The sequence below is a fragment of the Cervus elaphus genome, chromosome 9 (assembly GCF_910594005.1).
Source record: "Cervus elaphus chromosome 9, mCerEla1.1, whole genome shotgun sequence".
Lineage (NCBI taxonomy): Eukaryota > Metazoa > Chordata > Mammalia > Artiodactyla > Cervidae > Cervus > Cervus elaphus.
This window is the reverse complement of record NC_057823.1, coordinates 87470904-87493326: the sequence shown is the minus strand read 5'-3', so window position 1 is coordinate 87493326 and position 22423 is coordinate 87470904. Positions and strand designations below refer to the sequence as shown.

At 37.3% G+C, this 22423-nt stretch overlaps 1 long non-coding RNA gene across 1 annotated transcript; it reads right to left on the bottom strand.

Annotated features, from left to right (window-relative positions):
* Positions 1–273: 273 nt before the first annotated feature.
* LOC122699391 lies at positions 274–15530 on the bottom strand. The gene is made up of 4 exons (XR_006342605.1): positions 15401–15530; positions 13624–13724; positions 1646–1727; positions 274–356 (listed from the first exon to the last, which is right to left on the bottom strand). It is a non-coding gene; the product is annotated as an uncharacterized LOC122699391 (long non-coding RNA).
* Positions 15531–22423: the final 6893 nt, after the last annotated feature.

Here is a 22423-nt window from a genome sequence, read left to right as displayed (position 1 = left end):
AGGTGGATCATGTTATCTTGATTAATTAGAGCATAGATAAATATGAAGTTCCCAGCACTGAAAAAACTCTAGCAATGTAGAAATAGGAAGATACATTCTTTATGGTAGATGGCCATTCTTTACATAGAGCTGTGGCTCTTGTTATTGCTCTTTTTTTTTTTTTTAAATGAGAAGCATTTGGCTTCTATTTTCAAGATGAATCTGATCTTTTGACCACATAGTGTATCAGAAATGGATCACAAATTGGTATGGATGTTTCAGTTTTTATTACTAGCCTCAGAAACTTCTTCCACCGGATTTTCTTTGCCTTGAACAAGACTTGATAACAAGACCTGGATACATAGATTCATCCCAGTCTGGGACAGATATGGTAATTAGTTAGATGTATTGGCATTCAGAAAAAGCTTGAATTGACATCTTATATTTTAAACATTTTCATGACTAGTTCAGCTATAATTTCACCTCATTTATTTTATTGATCCTCTGCAGAGTTCCAAATGGCCCTGTAGAAGTTTGCATCAAAACGGTTCTAACCCAAATAATTTCTGAAGAACTGGAACATGATGTTGAGCCCTTGGAGTAGGAGGATAGGCAAAAGAGATGGAAATAGTCTGGTTCTGACAACCAATTCATACCATATTTAAGATAAAATATACTGCATTTTAAAAAACGTTGCCCTATCTGAAATCCAGTTTTGTCACTTTGTCTTTCTTTAAAACATATTCTAAATGAATTCTAATTTCAACTAAGATGATTTTTGTGTCTGGCAGCTAATTTTAAATGGTTCCCCTTTCAGCTGACATTAAGAGCCAATCAAGATAAATTTATTTTTTCTGTAAAAGTAATATATGTCAGGACTAGATTTCCTAAGCCAAGTCCTTCAAGCAATCACAATCACTTTGTAAACCATTGATAATGTCATCTTTGAGAAAACGGTTCCTTCAGTGTATAAAATGTTACATTAAGATAAATATTAAAATGTGGCAGTCTTCAATTAAATATAGTATTTTAGGGAATCTTAAAGAACTTTGAAATCAGTATTCTTAAAAGAATAAATAACATCCTTAACAATCAATTATTTTATTCTTCCAACATTTCTTTCAGTTCTCAATTTGATACTTATGGCAGGTTTCTGCAACATGAAAACAAGTTTTGATAAAGTCTACTCTGACTCCAAAGTTACACTATGAACATTACTTCTGAGATCCCAGAGTATCATCTTTATACCCAGATTGAAAGTAAGTGTAGATTTAACTGCTAATTATTTAATAAGGCAGACTACTGTCTGATTCTTTGTCACATTTAATAAGTGCAATAAATTAAAAAGCAGGTTTTCAGTAAGTGCCAAAAAATTGTTTCCTTAAGCAACATCCTTTATTATCTCATAGTATATACCAAGCTATACTGTTTAGCAATTAGTTTATTGTTTAACAATTAACAACAACTCTCAGATGAAAACAAATCATGAAGATAAGTATTCCTAATAGTGGCTTTTCTTACAAAAAAAGGCAAAAACTATAATTACTGCAGCTACCTCCTGCATTCAAAAGCAATGACAATAAAACTCAACTCTTTGAATCAATACTCACAATTGTTTAGAATAGATTCAAAAAATGCAAAAAAATTCATGCAGTATATTGCCTACCTGAGAGAAATATTTTCATTTATGAATCCAGTCCAGCAGTGATATCCTTGTGCCCAATTTCTTCTTTGTCACCACCTGGTTCCTATAAAGAAAATGTCTCCAAGACATCACACCAAAGTAACTTAAACTTTTTTTTCCAAATGGGCCTTCAGATCATATTAGAAACTTTTTATAATATTAACAATTTTCTTTCATCTTATATTAGAATCATATAATTTTGGAATTTGAGTTGCCTAACAAGATATGACCATGCAATCATTTCAGCAATTTTCATTCCATATTAGTGAAAACAAATACTAATATAATAGGATGCTAACACGAAAAACCCTAATAAAACATGACAAAACTTTTCATATTTTATTTGTGCATTCTTGTTGTTGTTCTCCATTTCAACATTTTCTACTTCAGTTTATGGGAAAGTAGCATGGCCTTGCATGTTTCTGAATATCAATTAAGTAATATTGTAATGCAGCAGTAATGCAAAAGTCTGCTATCATTCTGATATAGGACCGATACCCTTCTCTGAATCATCAAGTCTTTGAATGAGAATGGTTTCATTTGGTTTTGTTATTTATTTCAATTAAGTTTAAGAAACTGAACTATTTGCAAAAAGAAAGTAAGAAACTTTGTAGTTGAGTATGAGGATGCAGCAAATTAAAGAAATGATGCAATTATCTAGATAACTTACTGCATTTCCCCCTTTAAGTATCCATAGAGACAAAGGTGAGTTTTTGGCTTGAATTTTGTAGGCAACTGCCTTCATTTTATACTCTAATTCTCTTTTGTTCCACGGGGGTACCTTTCATCCCCAGTCTTTCCTTAAACATAGTTTATTTGAGCAGGATTGCTAGGAATGCCCAATGAGGAAACAAACTGAGAGGATATAGTCAGATTCACATCTTGAGAATCTACCAATAGAAATGAAGGGTGTTTTGTTTTGTTGATACTTCTCATTGGTATCAAGAAGGATTGCACTGGGATTAAACACAGTATTCTCTCAGGTGAGAAAGATCTTGTTCTAATGGTAAAAGAAGTTGATCTTTTCAGAACTGCTTTGCACACGAAGATATCAGCAGTGCACAACAGGCATAGTTAAAAGGACAGAGAATAACCTCCACAGTGTTTGGCAGAAAACACGACCCTCCTATCACCCACTCTGCTTCACCTGTGTATGTGGTGATCTATGAAATCAAACAGGAAAAACTTTGGCCATGTAAGTGCCTAGAACTGTTCTTTCCAAACATAAACCACATTATCATGGAGTAGAGACATAGCTTCCACATTCTAGTAAACAGAATTTACACAAGGTCAAAATTACCTTTGAAATCTTCTATGGAAAAACACTACATTGGAGGGTATATTTGTTTACCCTGTCTTTAACAAATCCAGCATAACCCATTTGTCCTCTAGGCTGCTATTCAGTAGAAGATAAGATGAAGGCAGTGTCTTGTGTTAATGGTCAAACCTTCAAACTACTTAGATCATTTCATGGCAAAATATTCACAGTATATGTGGCCAGTGATAACCAAGACTTCATCTTTTCTGGATCATGTTTACCTCAGGACATGTCAGTGAGAATAATAGTGTGTAGAGTTTGAGGTTTTTTGTTTTCTCTTGTATGTTTTTTTCTCTCGCTTCTCCCCTCTGCCTGCTCATCCTTTTCCTTTTCTTTTTTCTCTTCTTTTCTTGTCTGAATGAATGTAGATGATAAAGTTAAGTATGTATATGACTGTCCCCACTGTAATTGCTTGTGTGATTTTCTGTCTCCCCTGATAATACAGATTCCATGAGAAGTGAGATCAGATTTATCTTGCTCACTGTTGTGTTCTTGGCATCTAGTTCGGTACCTGCCACGGTGCAGGCACTTGGGAAATATTTGTTTAGTAAATGAATGAATTGCTCAATCAGTTTCACGCTGGCAGACTCATGTACACTTGCCTTAAAAGCAGAAACTAAAGTTATTTCACGCCACCAATGCAAGCAACTTGGGATTCTCTTGGAGCCATTGCTAATGGAGGTCCAGAGGACACAGGGCAGCCACGCTTCGTTTCTGGCATTGAGAGATGTTGGACTGGGAAACAAGTTGGCTGACTCCTTTAAGGGCAAGTTTGAAACTGTTGGGATTATGGTGGGAAATTCCCTGGAACATGGCTTATGGCAAGGAGTACTCAATGTATTTCCATGCTGTCCCAACTTCATATTCTCCAAGGTTCTACTTTATTAAACTCTTTTATTTTTTTCCCTGCCAAATATTGCTGGAGTAGGGTAGAAAGAGAACTGTAGAACCAGCTCGCCAACAGATTAACTGAGTATATGACACATTTCTCCTTTTCAAACAGTTTTCACGAGAGTATATTTTGATAAGATGCCCCATAATGTATGGTCTCCATTACAGGACATGGCCTTGCATAGGAGCCATGACTTATACATGTTTAGAATTGGCAGTGGAATATGACCAAATGGCCTTTTGTTGTGTATGTGATTGGTTTTTAACCATGACCATAGAGACATTGTTGGAGAAGGAAATGGCAATCCATTCCAGTATTCTTGCCTGGAGAATTCCATGGACAGAGCAACCTGGCAGGCTACAGGCCATGGGGTTGTACAGAGTCGGAAACGACTGAGCGACTAACATACAACATATACAGAGAGACTAGAAATGGAAGGAATAAGAGAAAGCCTTGGGCTCATCAATATGCAAATGTTTATGGCTGATTGGAGTTATTTTATGGCAAAAACCCACACAGCATTGTAAAGCAATTATCCTCCATTAAAAAAAAAAAAAAGAACATGCACACAAAATCTTTTAAGCAGCACATGAATGATTTACAGGCAACATGCTTGGGTTTGTAGAGAAGATAACTTTCTTTTTTTTTCAGTGATGACAGTACATCTCAGGGAATCAGCAACACAGTAGCTGGCTTGCTGTCCCCCTTTTCACATTCAGGGAAGAGCCAGAGTAACCTGCCCTTGCCCCCATCTTGCCCCTGGTGTGGAGTCGTGGAGCCACACTCCTCACTCATCCTGATTGTGACAGTTCTGGGAGACTCCATGCTATGCCCAGTGCCCTGTGCCTCCTGAGATTATCTTGGTGAATTGGGTGGGGGTAAGGGGGTGGTGATACAAGAAGCCACAAAGGCTTGTGGCAGAATTGCTTCATTTTGCTGGAGCATCGTGAAAAACAAAATACTCGACAGAGTAATCAGACAGAGAGCTGCAGCCGTTTGTGGGGTGGAAGTAATGCTCGCTCAAAACATCAAGTGAATGGCAGGCAGGAAAATGAGGTGATCATTAGGGTAAAGATGAGTTAGGCTGTAATTGTATTTTAGCTCTCTCTTCTCATTCATGTATGATTTGGGGCAAGGTACTTGCCCTAATTCTTAAACTCCTCATCTGTAAAATGGGGATCATAATGCTATTTGCCTTTTAAGATTGTTGAGAAAGTGAAATAAGAGAATGCATCTAAAGGGCTTAGGCAGTTCCTGGATTCATAAGGTATGGTTTTTATTAAGATGCTGGAAGTCTGCTTTTGTTGTTGTTGCTCTTTAGTTGCTAGGTCATGTCTGACTCTTTGCAACTCTATGGATTGTACCCCTCCAGGCTCCTCTGTCCATGGGACTTTTCCAGGCAAGAATACTGGAGTGGTTTGCCATTTCCTTTTCTAGGGCATCTTCCTTACCCAGGGATCGAACTTCTGTCTCCTGACTCTATTGCATTGGCAGGCAGATTCCTTACCCCTGAGTCACCTGGGAAGCCTACTTTAGACCACCCCTTATTTTTCTCTGAGTTGGAGAAAAAGTAGTTTTTTTATCTGATACTTCATATCTGATTATAGCATTTCTTAATTAGTTCCAGAGGATATATTTGGTACTTAGATATTTTAAGGATGGAAATTTTACAGTTGTCTCTGAACTGTCTTTTAAGGTAATATTCAGATTCAGATATCATGCACATTTCATGTTTTCTTAATTTTCAGCTTTAATTATTGTTCAGTTGTGTTTCAAACAACTAAGATTTAAAAAAAAATGTACACCAGTTACTTAGTTAAGTCAGATCTTTTCAAGAAAAGGCAGAAATGAATAAATAAGATGATTCAAGATGAAATAGCAGATTACTGTATCTTTATGGACAGTATTCTGTTTGATAATTTGAAGAAAATTGAAAGAACATGCATCACTTACATTTTTGTATCCTTAGCAATGCATTATGGATGTTCATTCCTTAAACACTGTGCCCATATTATTCAAACTTTCTTCTTTAAATATATCTTTAAAGGTCTTTTTATTTTAGATAAGTTATTTTTCCTTCTGATTTTTCTTATGTATCTTTTCTAAAGGTGTTAATTCAATTTACCCAGTCTACTTAGATCATTTTAGTTAAAAAAATCAAATAAATTACTTGATAGTCTTGAAGTAGCTCCACATATATGTCCTTAGTGTTACCACCATCTTGCCAAATTAAGTGATCTGTTAAAAGAAACAGTTTCTGGCAGAGTTAAGAGTGAGGACTAAGACTCAGCTCCCTACCTCTTTCTCTACAGTTTGTGTTATCCACCTCCATTCTCTTAGGTAACAGAATTCTTGGAGGCACATGCATGACAGGAATGCAATATTCATGGCATATCCACAGGGACCATGCCATGGTCTGTGTTGAAGCTGCTTATGTCTTATAGGATGCTTTAGGGAGAGGACAACTTGTGTTGTGCCATCTCTTTGGGTTATAGCGGAGTTCTTAAGTCTCTATTGTAATATTTCTATCCTGATATTATAAAAAGTTAGATTCTATAATACTTATAATAATCTTAAAATTTTTATTCTCATTATGATATTACCTGATAAAATGATCTGACACACCACCCCACTACTGCCTCTCTCCGCCAAACTGGTAACACTCATTTGTTCTTTATTTTTGTGAATCTGCTTCTTTTTTGTTATGTTCACTTGTCTCTTATGCTTTTTAAATGTTCCATGTAAGTGCTATCATACAGTAATTTTCCTTCTCTGACTTTTTTAATTTAGCATAATGCCCTCCAGGTTCATCCATGTTGCTGCAAATGGCAAAAATGTTATCCCCTTTTTATGGCTAAGTAATATTCCATTCTGTGTATATATGCCACATTTTCTTTGTCTATTCATCTATTGATGGACACTTAGTTTCCTTCCATAGCTTGGCAACTGTAAATAATGTTGCTATGAAATTGGGGTGTATGTATCTTTTTGAATTATTATTTCCATGTTTTTTGGATATATACTCAGGAGTGGAATTGCTGGGTCATACTGAAATTCCATTTTTAGAGTTTTGAGAAACCTCCAAACTGTTTTCCACAATGGCTGCACCAATTTACATTCCCACCAACAGTGAACAAGGGTTCCCTTTTCTATGAGATTTTCATGAATTCAAACTCTAAACAACTGCTTTAGAAGACTCTGGACTTCCCTGATGGCTCAGCTGGTAAAGAATCCACCTGTCATGCAGGAGAGCCCAGTTCGATTCCTGGGTTGGCAAGATCCACTGGAAAAGGGACAGGCTACCCACTCCAGTATTCTCAGACTTCCCTTGTGGCTCAGTTGGTAAAGAATCTGCCTGCAATGCAGGAGACCTGGGTTCAATCCCTGGGTTGGGAAGATCCCCTGGAGAAGGGAAAGGCTACCCACTCCAGTATTCTGGCCTGGACAGTATTCTGGCCTATACAGTCCATGGGATCACAAAGAGTGGGACATGACTGAGTGACTTTCACTTGACTTAGAGGACTCCAGTGACTTGCCATAATCTATCCAAGGTCTTCATGGCTGAGTCACAAATTGGATAAAATTGAAGATAAATTCAGAATAAATTTGCCACTCTTTGGGTGGTAAAAGAACAGGCTTCTCCTCCCAGGAGGAATTGTTTGGGGGAAACAGTGTTGAGAAAGACATGAGCAAAGTTGAGTGGAGTGGAGTGGAAATCTTCACATTTTCAGTTTGTTTCAGCTTCTGACTGAGTCATTTGCTTGCTCTTGAAGCTTAGATTTTGGGACCACCTCACAATTCCTTGTAAAGTATTTTTTTTTTTTTTTGCAGCTTCTAGGCATGATCTCAGTGGGTCTATGAAGATCTGTTTTTGCTCCAGTATCTGAATATTCAATAGCTCTATGGTTCTGGGGAATCAGAAAATATTTAAACCTACAAACTACTGTTGGCATTTTTCTGCAAATTCCTTTAGGTGGTTATGCTGTTCCATTCATAAATGTATGTATTATAGCCTAGTTTTTGATGACTTTCTTTAAAATGATATAAAATCTGGCCACCACAAGAATTCTTTTCTTGTATGTGTCACATCATCTTTAAAGCCTTCAAATCCCTTAGTTCTTAGTTGTCACCTATAATACAGTGAATGGGATTCTTTTATTATCTTCTGCTAACTGGCTTTGATGCCTACCACAGGCATTGCAGTTCTACTTTTCTCCAGAGAATTTGTTTTCCTTTTCCCTAGAGTAATTATATTTAAAAATCAGTCTTACCAATTTTCAAAAAACAACAGTGAATTTGGAATTTATAAACAATTAAAATTACAAATTTAATAACAAAAAGTAACAATCTTGTGATTTGTGAAGGAAATGTCAATAGATGTATGTACTTTTTCCTGTTTAATTGGGTAAACTAAAGAAATCTCTTGAATGGTTCCTACTTCTGTGTTGTTGTTTTGGACTTAGAGTGTCTATTGATTCACATTTGTGTACTTTCTTTTATGTATTCAGGAGTGTTCTGATGCTGGGAAAGATTGAGGGCAAGAGGAAAATGGGGCGAGAGATGATGTGATGATTGGATGGCATCACTGACTCAATGGACTTGAGTTTAAGCAAACTCAGGGAGGTAGTGAAGGACAGGGGAGCCTGACGTGCTGCAGTCATGGGGTCACAATCAGATATGACTTAGCGACTGAATAACAGCCATTCTCCATTTATACCTTTCACAGCGCTTTTGCTGTAGTCCTTGGAGAAAGAGCTCTCTTAGTAAATTGTGTGTGTGTGTATCTACCTGAACTTTTTTTCTGTTGAACATTTTAATGTTTTTTGCCATTGATTAAAAACCTGTATTGTCCTTGGGTCAACTGTTGTATTTTCCTCTTAATTCAATGTAAGGCATTTTTGTGATTCAGGCTCTGGGTAAGTCTGTCCTCTTAGTACAAATTCCCAACATAGAATGCATCATAAGAGTTTTCTTTCTGATGCTGGGGAAAATTCCTCTGTTGACAGTCATATTGTCATTCTCTCTAGGCTTGATTTTTTTGTTTGTTTTCTGTTATTTTGATTATTTCTCATGTATGCATTAAAAGAGCACTGTCTGGAATTTGTGTGTATATAAAGATATATGTGTGTGTGTGTTAAGTTTCTTCAGCCGTGTTCAACTCTGTGCGACCCTGTGGACTATAGTCCACCAGGCTCTTGTGTCCATGGGACTTTCCAGGAAAGAATACTGAAGTGGGTTGCTGGTTCCTTCTCCAGGGCATTATCCTTACCCAGGGATTGAACCCGCGTCTCCTGCAGCTTCTGCATTGCAGGCAGTTTCTTTACCGCTGAGCCACCTGGGAAGCGCCATATGTAAAGATATATATGTTTAAATGTATATTTTGAATATAATTTTAACTGCTGATAATTCTTCATGTGTGAATAAGTATAAGAGGTGCTAGCCAGTATCAGATATTGAGATAGTGTGAGTGACAAGTCCTTTAGACTTCAGCTGCTTGCAGAGGTAGAGAAAGCAGGAGGAGGCGGAGCTGTTCTGGAGGAGCTAACAGAACAACTAAAAATTGCCACTTCCAGAATCTCAACAGACCGAAGATGCCTCACTCCAAAATCTAAGCATGACTAGTGTCAATTGAAGAGCTGACTCATTTGAAAAGACCCCAATGCTGGGAAAGATTGAGGGCAGGAGGAGAAGGGGACGACAGAGGATGAGATGGTTGGATGGCATCACCGACTCAATGGACATGAGTTTGGGTAAACTCTGGGAGTTGGTGATGGACAGGGAGGCCTGGAGTGCTGTGGTCCATGGGGTCACAAAGAGTCAGACACGACTGGGTGACTGACCTGAACTGAAGTGAACTGAGTGTCAATGAATAACCTAGACCCCCACGTGGCCTTAAGTTGTTACTTTCCTTTGAAGGATTACTCTAAGGATATCTAAAACTTTGCAGGGACACAAGCAACAACACATTAGAACTTTTAAAAGCACCTGGAGTACTCTTTTCATCGGCAGTGTTTTATTAAGGAACATTTAGATGAGACTTTTGAAAAGTAAAAAAAAAAAACAAAAAACAAAGCCTTCAAAGAATCCATCAAGGTTTTCCTTATAACTTTGGCAAACAGGAAAAGGGGCTGAAAGTTGCAATTTGATTGATACAGAGGTGTGCCCCATCTGTTAAGTGCAAGGAAGGTGAAAAGTGTTAGTCACTTAGCTGTGACTTAGTCACTCTTTATGACCCCATGGACTGTAGCATGCCAGGCTCCTCTGTCCATGGAAGTCTCCAGGCAAGAATACTGGAGTGGGTTGCCATTTCCTTCTATAGGGGATCTTCCTGACCTAGGGATTGAACCAGGGGCTCCTGCATTGTGGGCAGATTCTTTAACACTGTGCCACCTGCAAGGAAGGTACTGACCTTTTAATTTTGACTCTTGGGGTATATTCCTGTCATGTTCTCTGAAATCAGAGTTCTAATGGTTTACAGCCTTTTTGGTCACTATAGTCTCTTTCAAGTGGACGGTGGAGTGAGCACTTTCTCAACCTCCCCAACGGGGTGTTAATCTCCTGCTTTAGGAGATAACTGTAATGAAGAAGCAAGTTGCATTGACCTTATGTTGCAGGTGGATTCTTTCTGCCAAACTACCCATTTGAATTCTTCTTGATCCCTGTTATAGCTTTTGTTGCTGGGGAGCATGAACCTCAACTGAATGCCTAGATTGTATTATAGTCTTTAGAAGTACAGTCCTGCCTTAAATTTTTCATTTCTGCTTATATTTGAGGAAATAGTTTGGAATTCTTTCCAAACAGTCCCCAACTCTCTGGGAAAAAATGTAGTTGCTTTGGGCTTTCTGTATTAGCTTCTGTGTCTTTTTATTTTTGTAACTTTGTCCTTCTGGCAATTTTTCCCATGAACTGCAAACATTTCTGTATCACATTGTCATGATTTTGCTCATAGGGCATTTGTTCATTGTTAATTAGGAAGGCATTTGTGGAGACAAACTGATTTCTCTGACAGATGGGAGAACCACATAGCTTTGGTAGGGGTAATTTTCAACACATGTATTTGTAAATTCTATTCAAATTTGAGGAGGCACCCAAAACTTCTAGGGAAAAAAATCTAAGAAAAAATATGCTTTTCTAACTGTTGGTTAATAAAACAGAAATGAAACTTCAAAAAGTTATGGGATTCCTCCTCTAAAGGGAGAAAATTTTCTAAACAAATGGATTATTTGGTTTTAGTCTGTTTTCCTGTCCAAATTTGAAGGAGAAAATTGTGAATTAAAAATAGATGTACAGAAAATTGGCCTGATTAACAAGAGCAGTCCAAGGCAAAGCTATTAATTAAAGATTAAAAAAAAATAATTTGGCAACATCTCTCTCACTGAGAGCATTCTTCCTTAATGGCATTGTATTTCTCCTCTAATCGTCTTCTAGACAAACTCATCTAACTGTTTTACTTTTTAATTTTGTCCCTCTTCCTTTTAAAACTTACCTTATATATCCCTTTGCCTGTCAGCCAAAAAAAGGTAAAGTTTTGTTAACAATAATGGTTACTGTATTAACTGTATCAAAATTTTAAAGTTTTATGGGAATTTTTGGAGGTAATTATTCTTAAAATTAAATCAGAGAAATTAAAATGTGATAGAGGAATTAGTGATACCAAGGAATATATTTTGGTACAGGCAGAATTTTTGCACGCATCCTTCAAATTGTATCTGCTTACTTCTGTATAATAATGATTCTGCTAATTCTAAACACATTGAATTCCTATAACAGAAATGGTTCGCTTGTTATTTGAAAATGGAGTTCATTAATTATTAGAGTGGTTTACATTTCTAAAGTGATTTCCCATGCATTTCCTCATGTGATTATCTCAATAGCCATAAGAGGATAGCACATAGTTTCACCTTTTATTTTTTTACAAACGATAGAATTGAGCCTCAGAGAGGTTAGTAAATTTGCTCAAGGTGGCCAACCAGTGTGTGGTAGAAATAGAAGAGAAGCGAAGTCTCTGGACTCCTGACCTGGTATTGTTCCATCATTGTTAGTTAAGAGATCTAAGTGATTGAAATTCATCTAATATCCTTCTATTTGTTCAGTACATAGATACTAAGCACCTGTGATACTCTTTGACCCTAGGAGACACTGAGAGGCATGGATATGACCTTGCTCAGAAGGAGATCCCTATCTGGTTGGGAAGGTTAAAGCTTCTAAACAGATGACTGAAATGCATTGTAGGAAATAAAAATGCTTTAATTGAGGAAGGCAAAATGCTGAGTGAAACTAGAGAATCCTCTAGCTGGGAAGGGAATATTTTTGTCTTCATTGCCAGAGACCCTTGACAATGGCTTCCTAGAATGCCTCAGATATGGACACAGCGAGGTGAAAAAGGATCAGAGGATGCAGAAATAGAGGGGGGATGAAGAGAAAGCTACCAACAGGTGAACCGGTAAATGATCAAGCGTCTGTCTGCATTTTGTTTGCTTTCTATCAGTATGCCCTTCTCTGATCACACTACCCTAGTATTTCTTTGAGCAGATACTTCTCACCAACTCCAAACTTCTAGGGGAAGTGGGGGAGGTTGATCAGGTAACTCTGCTCCAAAGAGGACCACAGTGTTAAGTCTGGCCAGTCAGAGTTACAGTGACCCAGGAACACGCATGCTATCTAGGACCTTTGAGAAAGCACACTTCCTCTTTCTGCTGAGGTTGTGTAGGTGGTAGAATAGACTGGTGGACTTCTTTGCTGTCTGCTGGAGAAAGTCTTACGTGGGGAGACGGTTCTCCACAAACCTCTCACCTTTGCGTCTGATGCACAAAGTACTGATTACTCTTTGTTCCATATTATTTTGTTCCACTCTAATTTTACTTAGTCCCACTATATTTTTAAATATGTTTGCTTTAGTAAACAGCCTTGGGAAGAGAGACCTAGAGATCCAGAGTGAAGGAAAGGCAAAGTTACTGCCCCAGTGTATTCAGGTTCCCTAAGCTCATGGTTTCTGTACTGTAGCACAATATACTGCCTGTGTAGGCACCCACCTGGGCTTGTCTGTATCACTCCTGTGGGATCTAGATAAGGGGCTCACAGAAATAGGCTGACGTTTCTGCTGCTGGCTGTGCCGTGAGTAATTAAGCCCTTTGGCGCTGGCCCAAGAGTCTCATGTCTTTTTTTTAGCATCATGTAGCTGAGGTAGGTTAACTCATTACTTATAAGTAGGATAAAATGTTAGATTCTTCTCATTATCCAGTGCTTCAGTTAACCAACTTAGATGTTTCTAGGAGATATGTAGAGAGAGAAGTTTATGACAATATTTTTTAAACATCTAGAGCAAATTGTGCTGGAATCCGGAGATCTCTATGCATAGTTACATGGACAATCCATTTCCTCTCTTGCTTTAGCTTTCTTAAGTTTCTGTCACTTGCAACCAAAGAATCCTGGTTAATCTTGACATAAGAGAAGTAGCTAATAATTTATTTAACCAGAGTGTAAGGCATAGGAGTGGGATTACTGAAAGATTAAATTAGAAATGGATTTCTAGAATCGGTTGACTTGGAAAGAATGGAAAGAATTGGATTTTCCTATTAGACTGCAATATATTGCACACATTTAATTCTTGAATATCAATATAGTAATTTTGCTACAGTGTGTTCTGTACACATACTCAAATAGTGAAAAATACATGTAGGTCTTTATCATTAGCTTTGAGAAGATTAGAAACATATTTACCCATAAGCAAATTCAAATTAAGTGACCTACCTGGAGCTCCATTGTAGTTGGAGAGTAAACCATAGTTTATATGATTGCCTTTAGAAATTCCATGTCTTCTTTCTGGCACATTTCACTTCAAAATATATCATCTGGCAAATTTAAAAAAAGGATGCACGTTAATCACATAAAGTAACCTACAATTTGATATATATACATTATATATGCATTTTAAGTAAAAGGATAGTCTACTAACTTGACAGTTTCATGTTTTAAGTAAGGGACAAATATATGTGATATTATGAAAGGAGCTTGGAGTATTTCTACCTGCATTTTTACTGAAATACTGGGTAAGACATAAATTCCCAAAGTCTTAGATTTCTTATTTATAAATTGCAATACTTAATCCTGTCTTCACAGAATGACTGAGAATTAAGGAACTGTGTTGAATATATTGTATGTGCTGTATATATTGTATATGTTGTATATTGTATATATTGTATGGGCTTCCTGCATAGCTCAGTAGGTAAAGCATATGCTTGCAATGCGGGAGACCTGGGTTCAATTCCTGGGTTGGGAATTTCCCCTGGAGAAGGAAATGGCAACCTACTCTAGTATCCTTGCCTGGAGAATCCCATGAATAGAGGAGTCTGGCAGGCTACAGTTCATAGGATTACAGGAGTCAGACAGAACTTAGCGCTATCTTTTATTGTATGTGTAGCAAGTATTTGGAAGACAGAAGGGGGAGGTACTTTACAATATTTCCTTTCCCTCATATGAGATACAAATGTAAGAGGTGTTTTTGAAGCACTCAAATAATGAGGTGATTTTTAAAAGAATAACTCTTTATCTTTTTGGGATAAATTCTGAAATTCTTCAGATAAGTTCATCTGAAAGATAAATACATGACATATGAAAAACAAAAATGGGTGGGGGCTTGCCTGCTTCCCTAAATAGTATAACATAGTGCAGAATAAAGATAACTAAAAGACTATAATTTAAACATATAAATCAATACAAATCAGTGAATGAGACTAGATAATCCTAAAATACATACTAATATGTAAACAAATAAAAAGAAGCAAACAGGAAAGAAATATAATTTAACAAATGTTAGAAAAATCAGATCATTATATTATTTTTTATTATTGATAAATTTAATTTATTGTTAATTTTCATTTGGATCTAGGAAAATTCTTAAAGTGTTGAGGGATTTTTAAGCATAAAAACAATGGGAAAATCTGTAAAAAGCAAATATTTAGTAATCTGATTCCTGTAAATATAATGTGTATGTCAAAAATATGAATAAAAAGAACTGGGAAAATATTTGCAACAAATATGACAAAAGGAAAAGTTCTTGCAAATTATTTAAACATAACTAAGTAGAGAAGTAAATAAAGGTTATGTGCAGCTGTATAATCAAGAAAGAAAAACAGTCTAGAAACTTATGGAAAAAATTAAAGAAATACAATTAAGATGAATGTATTAATTATTATTCATTAATAATAATTTTCATTATTACTAAGAACCTTATAGTGTTCTGGATTGCTCATAAGTGAGCAAACTGATCCAAATGTTCTGTGAACAAATTTTTTAATATACATTTAGAAACTTAAAAATTCATGTTTATTATATTCCTCATCCTAAATCTAAATCTAATTTTATCCATAGCCATAAACACAATTTCCTAATCTACTTTCAGCAATCTAGTAAGATAAAAAACCAGTAATTCTCATCCAATTTAGTATATGCTTATCATAGCTTGATATAATAGAAAAATAGGCTATAAAAAAATGAAAAAATAATAAAATAGTTAAATATTACTTACATGTGTAAAAAGTTTCATCCCATCAGTTAAGAATTCAGGTTTCAAGAGTCATCTGGGGAAACGTTTGTGGTGTAATATTAAATGAAATCAAAAGCAAAAGTGACACAGACAAGAACACAACTGATACCCATTATGACCAAAAATAAAATGCACTTAAAAAGGAAGGAAAGGAAACGCACCACAAATGAGATCATGCTTGTTTCAAATTGTTAATATCACACATGGTTTTTATTTTACATTTTATACTTTTGTTTGTTCACCAAGTCTTTTGTTTTTATAATGTGACTTGTTTCCATAGCTGGAAAAAAAAAAAATCAATGTCTTAAAAATAAAGTACTCAAATGAGAAGCATTTCTCTCATGGATGAAATCAGCTCATCTATAAAACTTTGTACTACTCAAATTTTAGAGTACCTAAGGTAGGAAAATTAATTCAATTTTATGGTACAAAGGTTCAAAGATGAAATGCACACTATATGCTTGTGATATGAATATTTCTAATACTGGAACCACCAACAGAGAGCACACTATTTTGCATATTTTAGCTCTTTTCTCTTAGCATTACATGACCTTATGCTTGATTTGCATAATTTAAATGACTCCTTTGAGTGGCATGTAGTTGCATAATTATTCTTTTAATTACTGTTATTAACCTGTTTGTGTAATAGCAGATAATTTGAATAGATCATTTTCATCTTTCAAATTTTGCAGTTTCATATGCAATATAGATAGATTGCATCAAAATGGCAAAATTATATGAATAGACATAAATAGAACTGTAGAATGATCTTTAGGATCATAGATTTTTCTTTTTCCTAAATAAATAGAAGAATCTACGTTATTTGTATAAAAATTATTTATTTGTATAAAATACATATACAAATTTGTATAAAAAATTTTCATCAAAAATTAATATTTTACTGTTATATCTTTTATAATTACGGCAAGCCATCCACAACTAAAGTTGAAATACACATTTAATTGATTTTCTTGGATGATACCATTTTCTTATCTTTTAAAAGAATTTTTCTTATGTAATAAAACTGAGAAGAAAATCATATATCAGTAAAGAATGTATGCTCAATTCTACATAACTATATAAAAATAATATTCAAAGTCATATAAATTTTGATATTATTTTATTTTCTTGAGTTGCCTATAAGCAAAATAATTTGCAAGTATCCTTAAAATTTAAATTATTTAGCAACTATTTCTCCCTCTAGATTTATTAATACAAATAATAAAGCTCAGAATTATAGGGCATGTCAAATCCTTTAAATTTCCTTATTTATCTTCCAGATAGATGAGGTATAAGGGTTGTGGATGTAAGGCAGACGTCTGCTACCCCATGAGGCATGGAGGGGGGTTTTGTAACTGGGGATCAGAAGGGAATGGGCAGTTTAGGCTAGGCTGTTACAGCTGTCATCTCTTCCCATAATTAGCCAAGATTTCTTTAAAATTCCCTACATTTTACCATAAGAAAGCATCTGATGGGCCATAATTGAAGTCAGTTTTGTTTTTTTGTGCATATGTATATGTCAGGTGTTATAAGGACAATTAAGAAATAGAAGGCAGGATCCTGTCCCTGTTTGCAAAGAGTTGACACTTCCATCAGGGGAGGCCCATCATTGTGCAGGCCTCAGGTCCCCAAATGACCACGTAGCAGAGTCATGCCCTGTTGAGCATCAAAATGTGCAGTATAAAAACATAGGCCCCCCAAAACCAGTCACCGCAAGAAGATGTTAGTGCCGTCAGAGGACTGAAAGCAGATGGGGGGGTTTTCATTAGCTGAAAGGAAGTGCCAGGGCTCACCACGACCAATGGACATCCTGAGTCAAGGTTCAGAAGTGAGCACAGAGTTAGAATCAATTAAACAGTTTAATTATCTGCTTGAGCCAAACCCTTGTCTTAGAGGGATATCCCTTTCTCTCTTACTTTTTATTCCATTAAATTACCAAGCCTGCCAATTCTATCTCTTTAACATCTCTCTCACTTGAACTCCCACACCATGTCATCCTTGGAGCCCTTGCCTTAATTTCAGTTCAGTTCAGTTCAGTTGCTCAGTCGTGTCTGACTCTCTGCGACCCCATGAATCGCAGCATGCCATGCCTCCCTGTCCACCACCAACTCCCGGAGTTTACCCAAACTCATGTCCATCGAGTCAGTGATGCCATCAGCCATCTCATCCTCTGTCGTCCCCTTCTCCTCCTGCCCCCAATCCCTCCCAGCATCAGGGTCTTTTCCAATGAGTCAACTCTTCACATGAGGTGGCCAAAGTATTGGAGTTTCAGCTTCAACATCAGTCCTTCCAATGAACACCCAGGACTGATCTCCTTTAGGATGGACTGGTTGGATCTCCTTGCAGTCCAAGGGACTCTCAAGAGTCTTCAACACCACAGTTCCAAAGCATCAATTTTTCAGCACTCAGCTTTCTTCACAGTCCAACTCTCACATCCATACATGACCACTGGAAAAACCACAGCCTTGACTAGACGGACCTTTGTTGGCAAAGTAATGTCTCTGCTTTTTAATATGCTGTCTAGGTTGGTCATAACTTTCCTTCCAAGGAGTAAGCGTCTTTTAATTTCATGGCTGCAGTCACCATCTGCAGTAATTTTGGAGCCCCCAAAAATAAAGACACTGTTTCCACTGTTTTCCCATCTATTTCCCATGAAGTGATTTAGTGCCCCATTAACACTCAACTCAGCTATGATAATAGTCTTTTAACTGACCTCCTTGCTTACTGTTTAATATTCCTATAAATCCATCCTATTTTCTGCTGCTAATATGATCATTCTAAGCCTCAAATCATGACCATTTTAATCCTTTGCTTAAAACCCTGATCTCCTCACATTAGCTCTGATGTTGAAGTATAAGATTGCTGATTTTGGACTGGTTTTGACCCATAAAAAGAGTAATTTTATAATAGAATTGCTTAAAACCTACATCAGGAAATTTGGGGCTGTAAGTAACAGAACATCCAGCTAAAAATTTCTTAAAAGTTAATTGTCTCAAATAGAGAATACTTACATATCCTTCAAGGTGTATTTCATACTCTGCTTTTTTTCAACACTTTCTCCACAGGGTTTTCCTGGTGATTCAGATGGTAAAGAAACTGCCTGCCAATGTGGGAGACCCAGGTTCAATTCCTGGGTCAGAAAGATCCTCTGGAGAAGGTAATGGCAACCCACTCCAGCGTTCTTGTCTGGAGAATTCCATGAACAGAGGAGCCTGGCCCTCTAGTTCAGGATCTCCTGGACTCTAGTAGGGCCAGGATCTTATATATGTATGTGGGAGCCCCTATAGTCCATGGGGTTACAAAGAGTCGGACATGACTGAGCCACTAACACTTAACATATCCTTCAAGGTGTGCCTCATACTCTGCTTTTTCCAACCCTTTCTTCTCGTGTTTCCTTTCCCTAGGTAGAGTGAACATATATCCTTTCTAGAAAGAACGCTTATTATTGAAGGTTACTATTAGACCTACCCTAACATTTAGTGCCTTCCTCTTGTAATAACTTCAGGTTCTTTGAGGAGCCATGTCTGATACATCTCCATGTTGCCAGAGCATTCTGCCATGTCTTGTAGATTAAGGGAATGAATAAATGAATAGATGAATGAACAAATAATTGACTAAATAGGAGAGAGTCAGATCTTATACCATAGTTGCATGAATGCAATATAATTGTCCTCACTACTTGCCCCAAACCATAGGTTGCAGATTGGAGATTCTCAGAATAATACAGCCTTTCTCTAGATTGCTCCAAATGATTATATATTAATAATAAACTGAGGTTGTTGCTGAAACAACTACCTTCTTGCTTTCTGGTCTGATACTATAGATACAAATTACTATCAACATCATGATATTGATTGTGTAACTTGCCATCCAGAAGTAATTGGTTCAAATCAGTGCCCTTAAAAAACGTTACTTTACTCCCATCCCATATGAATGTTGCAACCAGGTATAGTTATGATTGAACTCAAATAATGCTGTTTAAAATGAACTTGGATTGTTTTAGTGTCACAGTTTAGCAAAATATTTACTAATGTTTCCAGTGAGTACTTTTGAAATTGCTAGCTAATATTCCCTGCAATATTTGTTAAGAGGTGAGACTTCCTTCATTCAAAAGATGCTTATCTAAAGACAGGAAAATGTTGTATGTTACAGAAAATTGTTATTTATTATTACCGTGTCTTAAATTTTATGTTGAAAGCCTTATGTGATAGAGTAAAACAATAATGAACTGAATTTTCAGAGTATACATTAAGCACCAAGTGAAATAGACATGTAGATTATCACCCTTACTGAGGTTATAAGGTTATATAATGTATTTGCTTTCCATAAAATATTTTATAGTACATGCCAAATGATGTACTGTTTTTCCAGTTTCATAGAATAACATGTTTTTCATCTTTGTACAGTTGTAAGCATCATATAAAACATCATATTATAGATCCACAAGAGGTTTTGCTGAAGTTCTCACAGCTTATATTCAAAAGAAAGTTTCCTAGTCAGAATTGCATATAATAGAGTAAATTTATGACTCCTAAAATAGATTGCCATTTCTAACACTCAGGGAAGCATAGTGGAGTCAGAGGTGTCTGGCCTCACTTATTAATTCCACCTCTCCTCCCTCTTTGAGCTTCATACTTTTTTTTTTTCCCAGTTGAGAATTTCGCAGAGGTGAGTGCTGAAAAGAATATAACCAAGCCTTGAATTATACAATAGAACACACAGTTAGAAATTTTATGTGGGCTACAAAAAAGCCAGCAAATCTCAAAGTACAGAAAGTTAACACTAGGATGGACAGGATATGCCAAGGTGACTTCTTATAAAGTAGAAGGACATGTGTGTGAGCGTGTGCCCTCACACATGTGCACTATTGTAAGCAAAAGTATCAACCTGCAATTCCACTGTAAAAGATGGCCCAACAATTAAGTGCCCAGTTTCTCTTACTTATAATTTTATTCTCAGAAACTTAGATAAATTAGCAGTTATCAAACATACAATAAATTGGAGGAACCACTCTGGATTTGAGAGGTCTGTATTGCTGAGCTGACTCCATAACTCGGGAAGTATCTATAGAAGGAGGAAAATTCACAGCAATTTGTTGAAATCACCCAAGCAAGCAATTCTACCTAACAAGCAATATCACTGTGAACCTCTAGCCCCTAGCCCCTACTCTGTTCAGATCAGCAGTCAGGAGAGACGTCAAGTCAGACCAAGGAAAGCCTGGAACCAAAATCTGTCCTGCATTCAAAGCCACGAAGAGATGAGCTCTGCAAAATCAAGACTAAAGTGAATGTGTTAGTTGCTCAGTTGTGTCCAACCATTTGTGACACCTTGGACTGTAGCCCACCAGCTCCTCTGTCCATGGGAATTCTCCAGATAAGAATACTGCAGTGGGTTGCCATTCCCCTTCTCCAGGGGATCTTCCCCACCCAGGCATTGAATCCAGGTCTCCCACATCGCAGGCAGATTCTTTACCATCTGAGCCACCAGGGAAGAAATGTCACGCATCATAGGATGCATATAGAAGTTGGGTCTGAGACAAGCATAAGACAGACCTGTGGAACACACCAGTCAGTCAGTTCCATCCCTCAGTTGTGTCCGACTCTTTGTGACCCCATGAATGCAGCATGCTAGGCCTCCCTGTCCATCACCAATTCCCAGAATTTGCTCAAACTCATGTCCATCGAGTCAGTGATGCCATCCAACTATTTCATCCTCTGTCGTCCCTTTCTCCTCCTGCCCTCAATCTTTCCCAGCATCAGGGTCTTTTCCAATGAATCAGCTCTTCACGTCAGGTGGCCAAAGTATTGGAGTTTCAGCTTCAGCATCAGTCCTTCCAATGACTGATGGAAGGTTGTTGATCCAGGTATAGAAAGGGGCTACAGGCAGCAGGGTACCTTGGACCACAAGAAGATCAAACAAGTCAGTCCTAAAGGAAATCAACCCTGAATATTAATTGGAAGGACTGATGCTGAAGCTGAAGCTTAATACATTGGCCACCTGATACGAAGAACTGATTCATTGGAAAAGATCCTGATACTGGGAAAGATTGAGGGCAGCAGGAGAAGGGGACAATAGAAGATGAGATGGTTGGATGGCATCCCTGACTCAGTGGGCATGAGCTTGGAACCTGGCATGCTGCAGTCCATAGGGTTGCAAAGAGTCGGACACGACTAAGCAAATGAACGACAACAGGCGGCAGGTAATTAAAATCCATCCACAGAAGCCTAGGAGCCAAAGTCAGAACCAGGTCAGCTACAGGTTGGCTTTAATGGAGAGTGATCTCAGGACTTCCCTGGTGGCCCAGAGGCTAAGATTCCACACTCCCAAGGTGGGTTGCCCTGGGGTTGATCCCCAGTCAGGGAACTAGATCCCACATGCTGCAACTTAAAAAAAGAGAGAAAGAGAGAGAGATCTTGACAGCTGGGGTCCCTTTTCTCCCTGGGTCTAGCCAGAATTAGTCCCAGTTTGGCTTCCTGCTGAACCTACAGGCAGGAGAGTCAGAAGAGTGCAGGGGCTCATGTGTTAGGGTGCAAGGCTACCCCCAACTCTGCCTTTCCACACCTGCCCCCAAATCAGAATTCCCAGCTGCCATCCTCTTTCATCATCTCCCCCTGCACTCCCCTGCTCCTGCCACCCACACTTTTGTGGGTTTCTCCCTATATCTCTGGGAGACTGCTCCTAGAATTGTCATGGAAATGAATAATGTATTTCCTTCTCTTCTGAACAAGGCAATGTTAACACTGTTCCTCAACCAGCAGTCTGCTTGTCCACATCTCACCAGCAAATGACCCTAAACCATCTTCTTATGGCTTGACACCATGAGATTGTTGGGCTGACTAATTAAGTCTATTTTGCTCTTTGATTCCCATGCCTCCTTGCTTTCTAGATAATCTTCCATTTCTCTTCTTCCTCTGTAACAAGTGTTTTTAATATGAGGTCCATGAACACATGAGATTCAGATGATCTATAAAACCTCTTGAAAATTATAATTAACGTTTGGGGTAT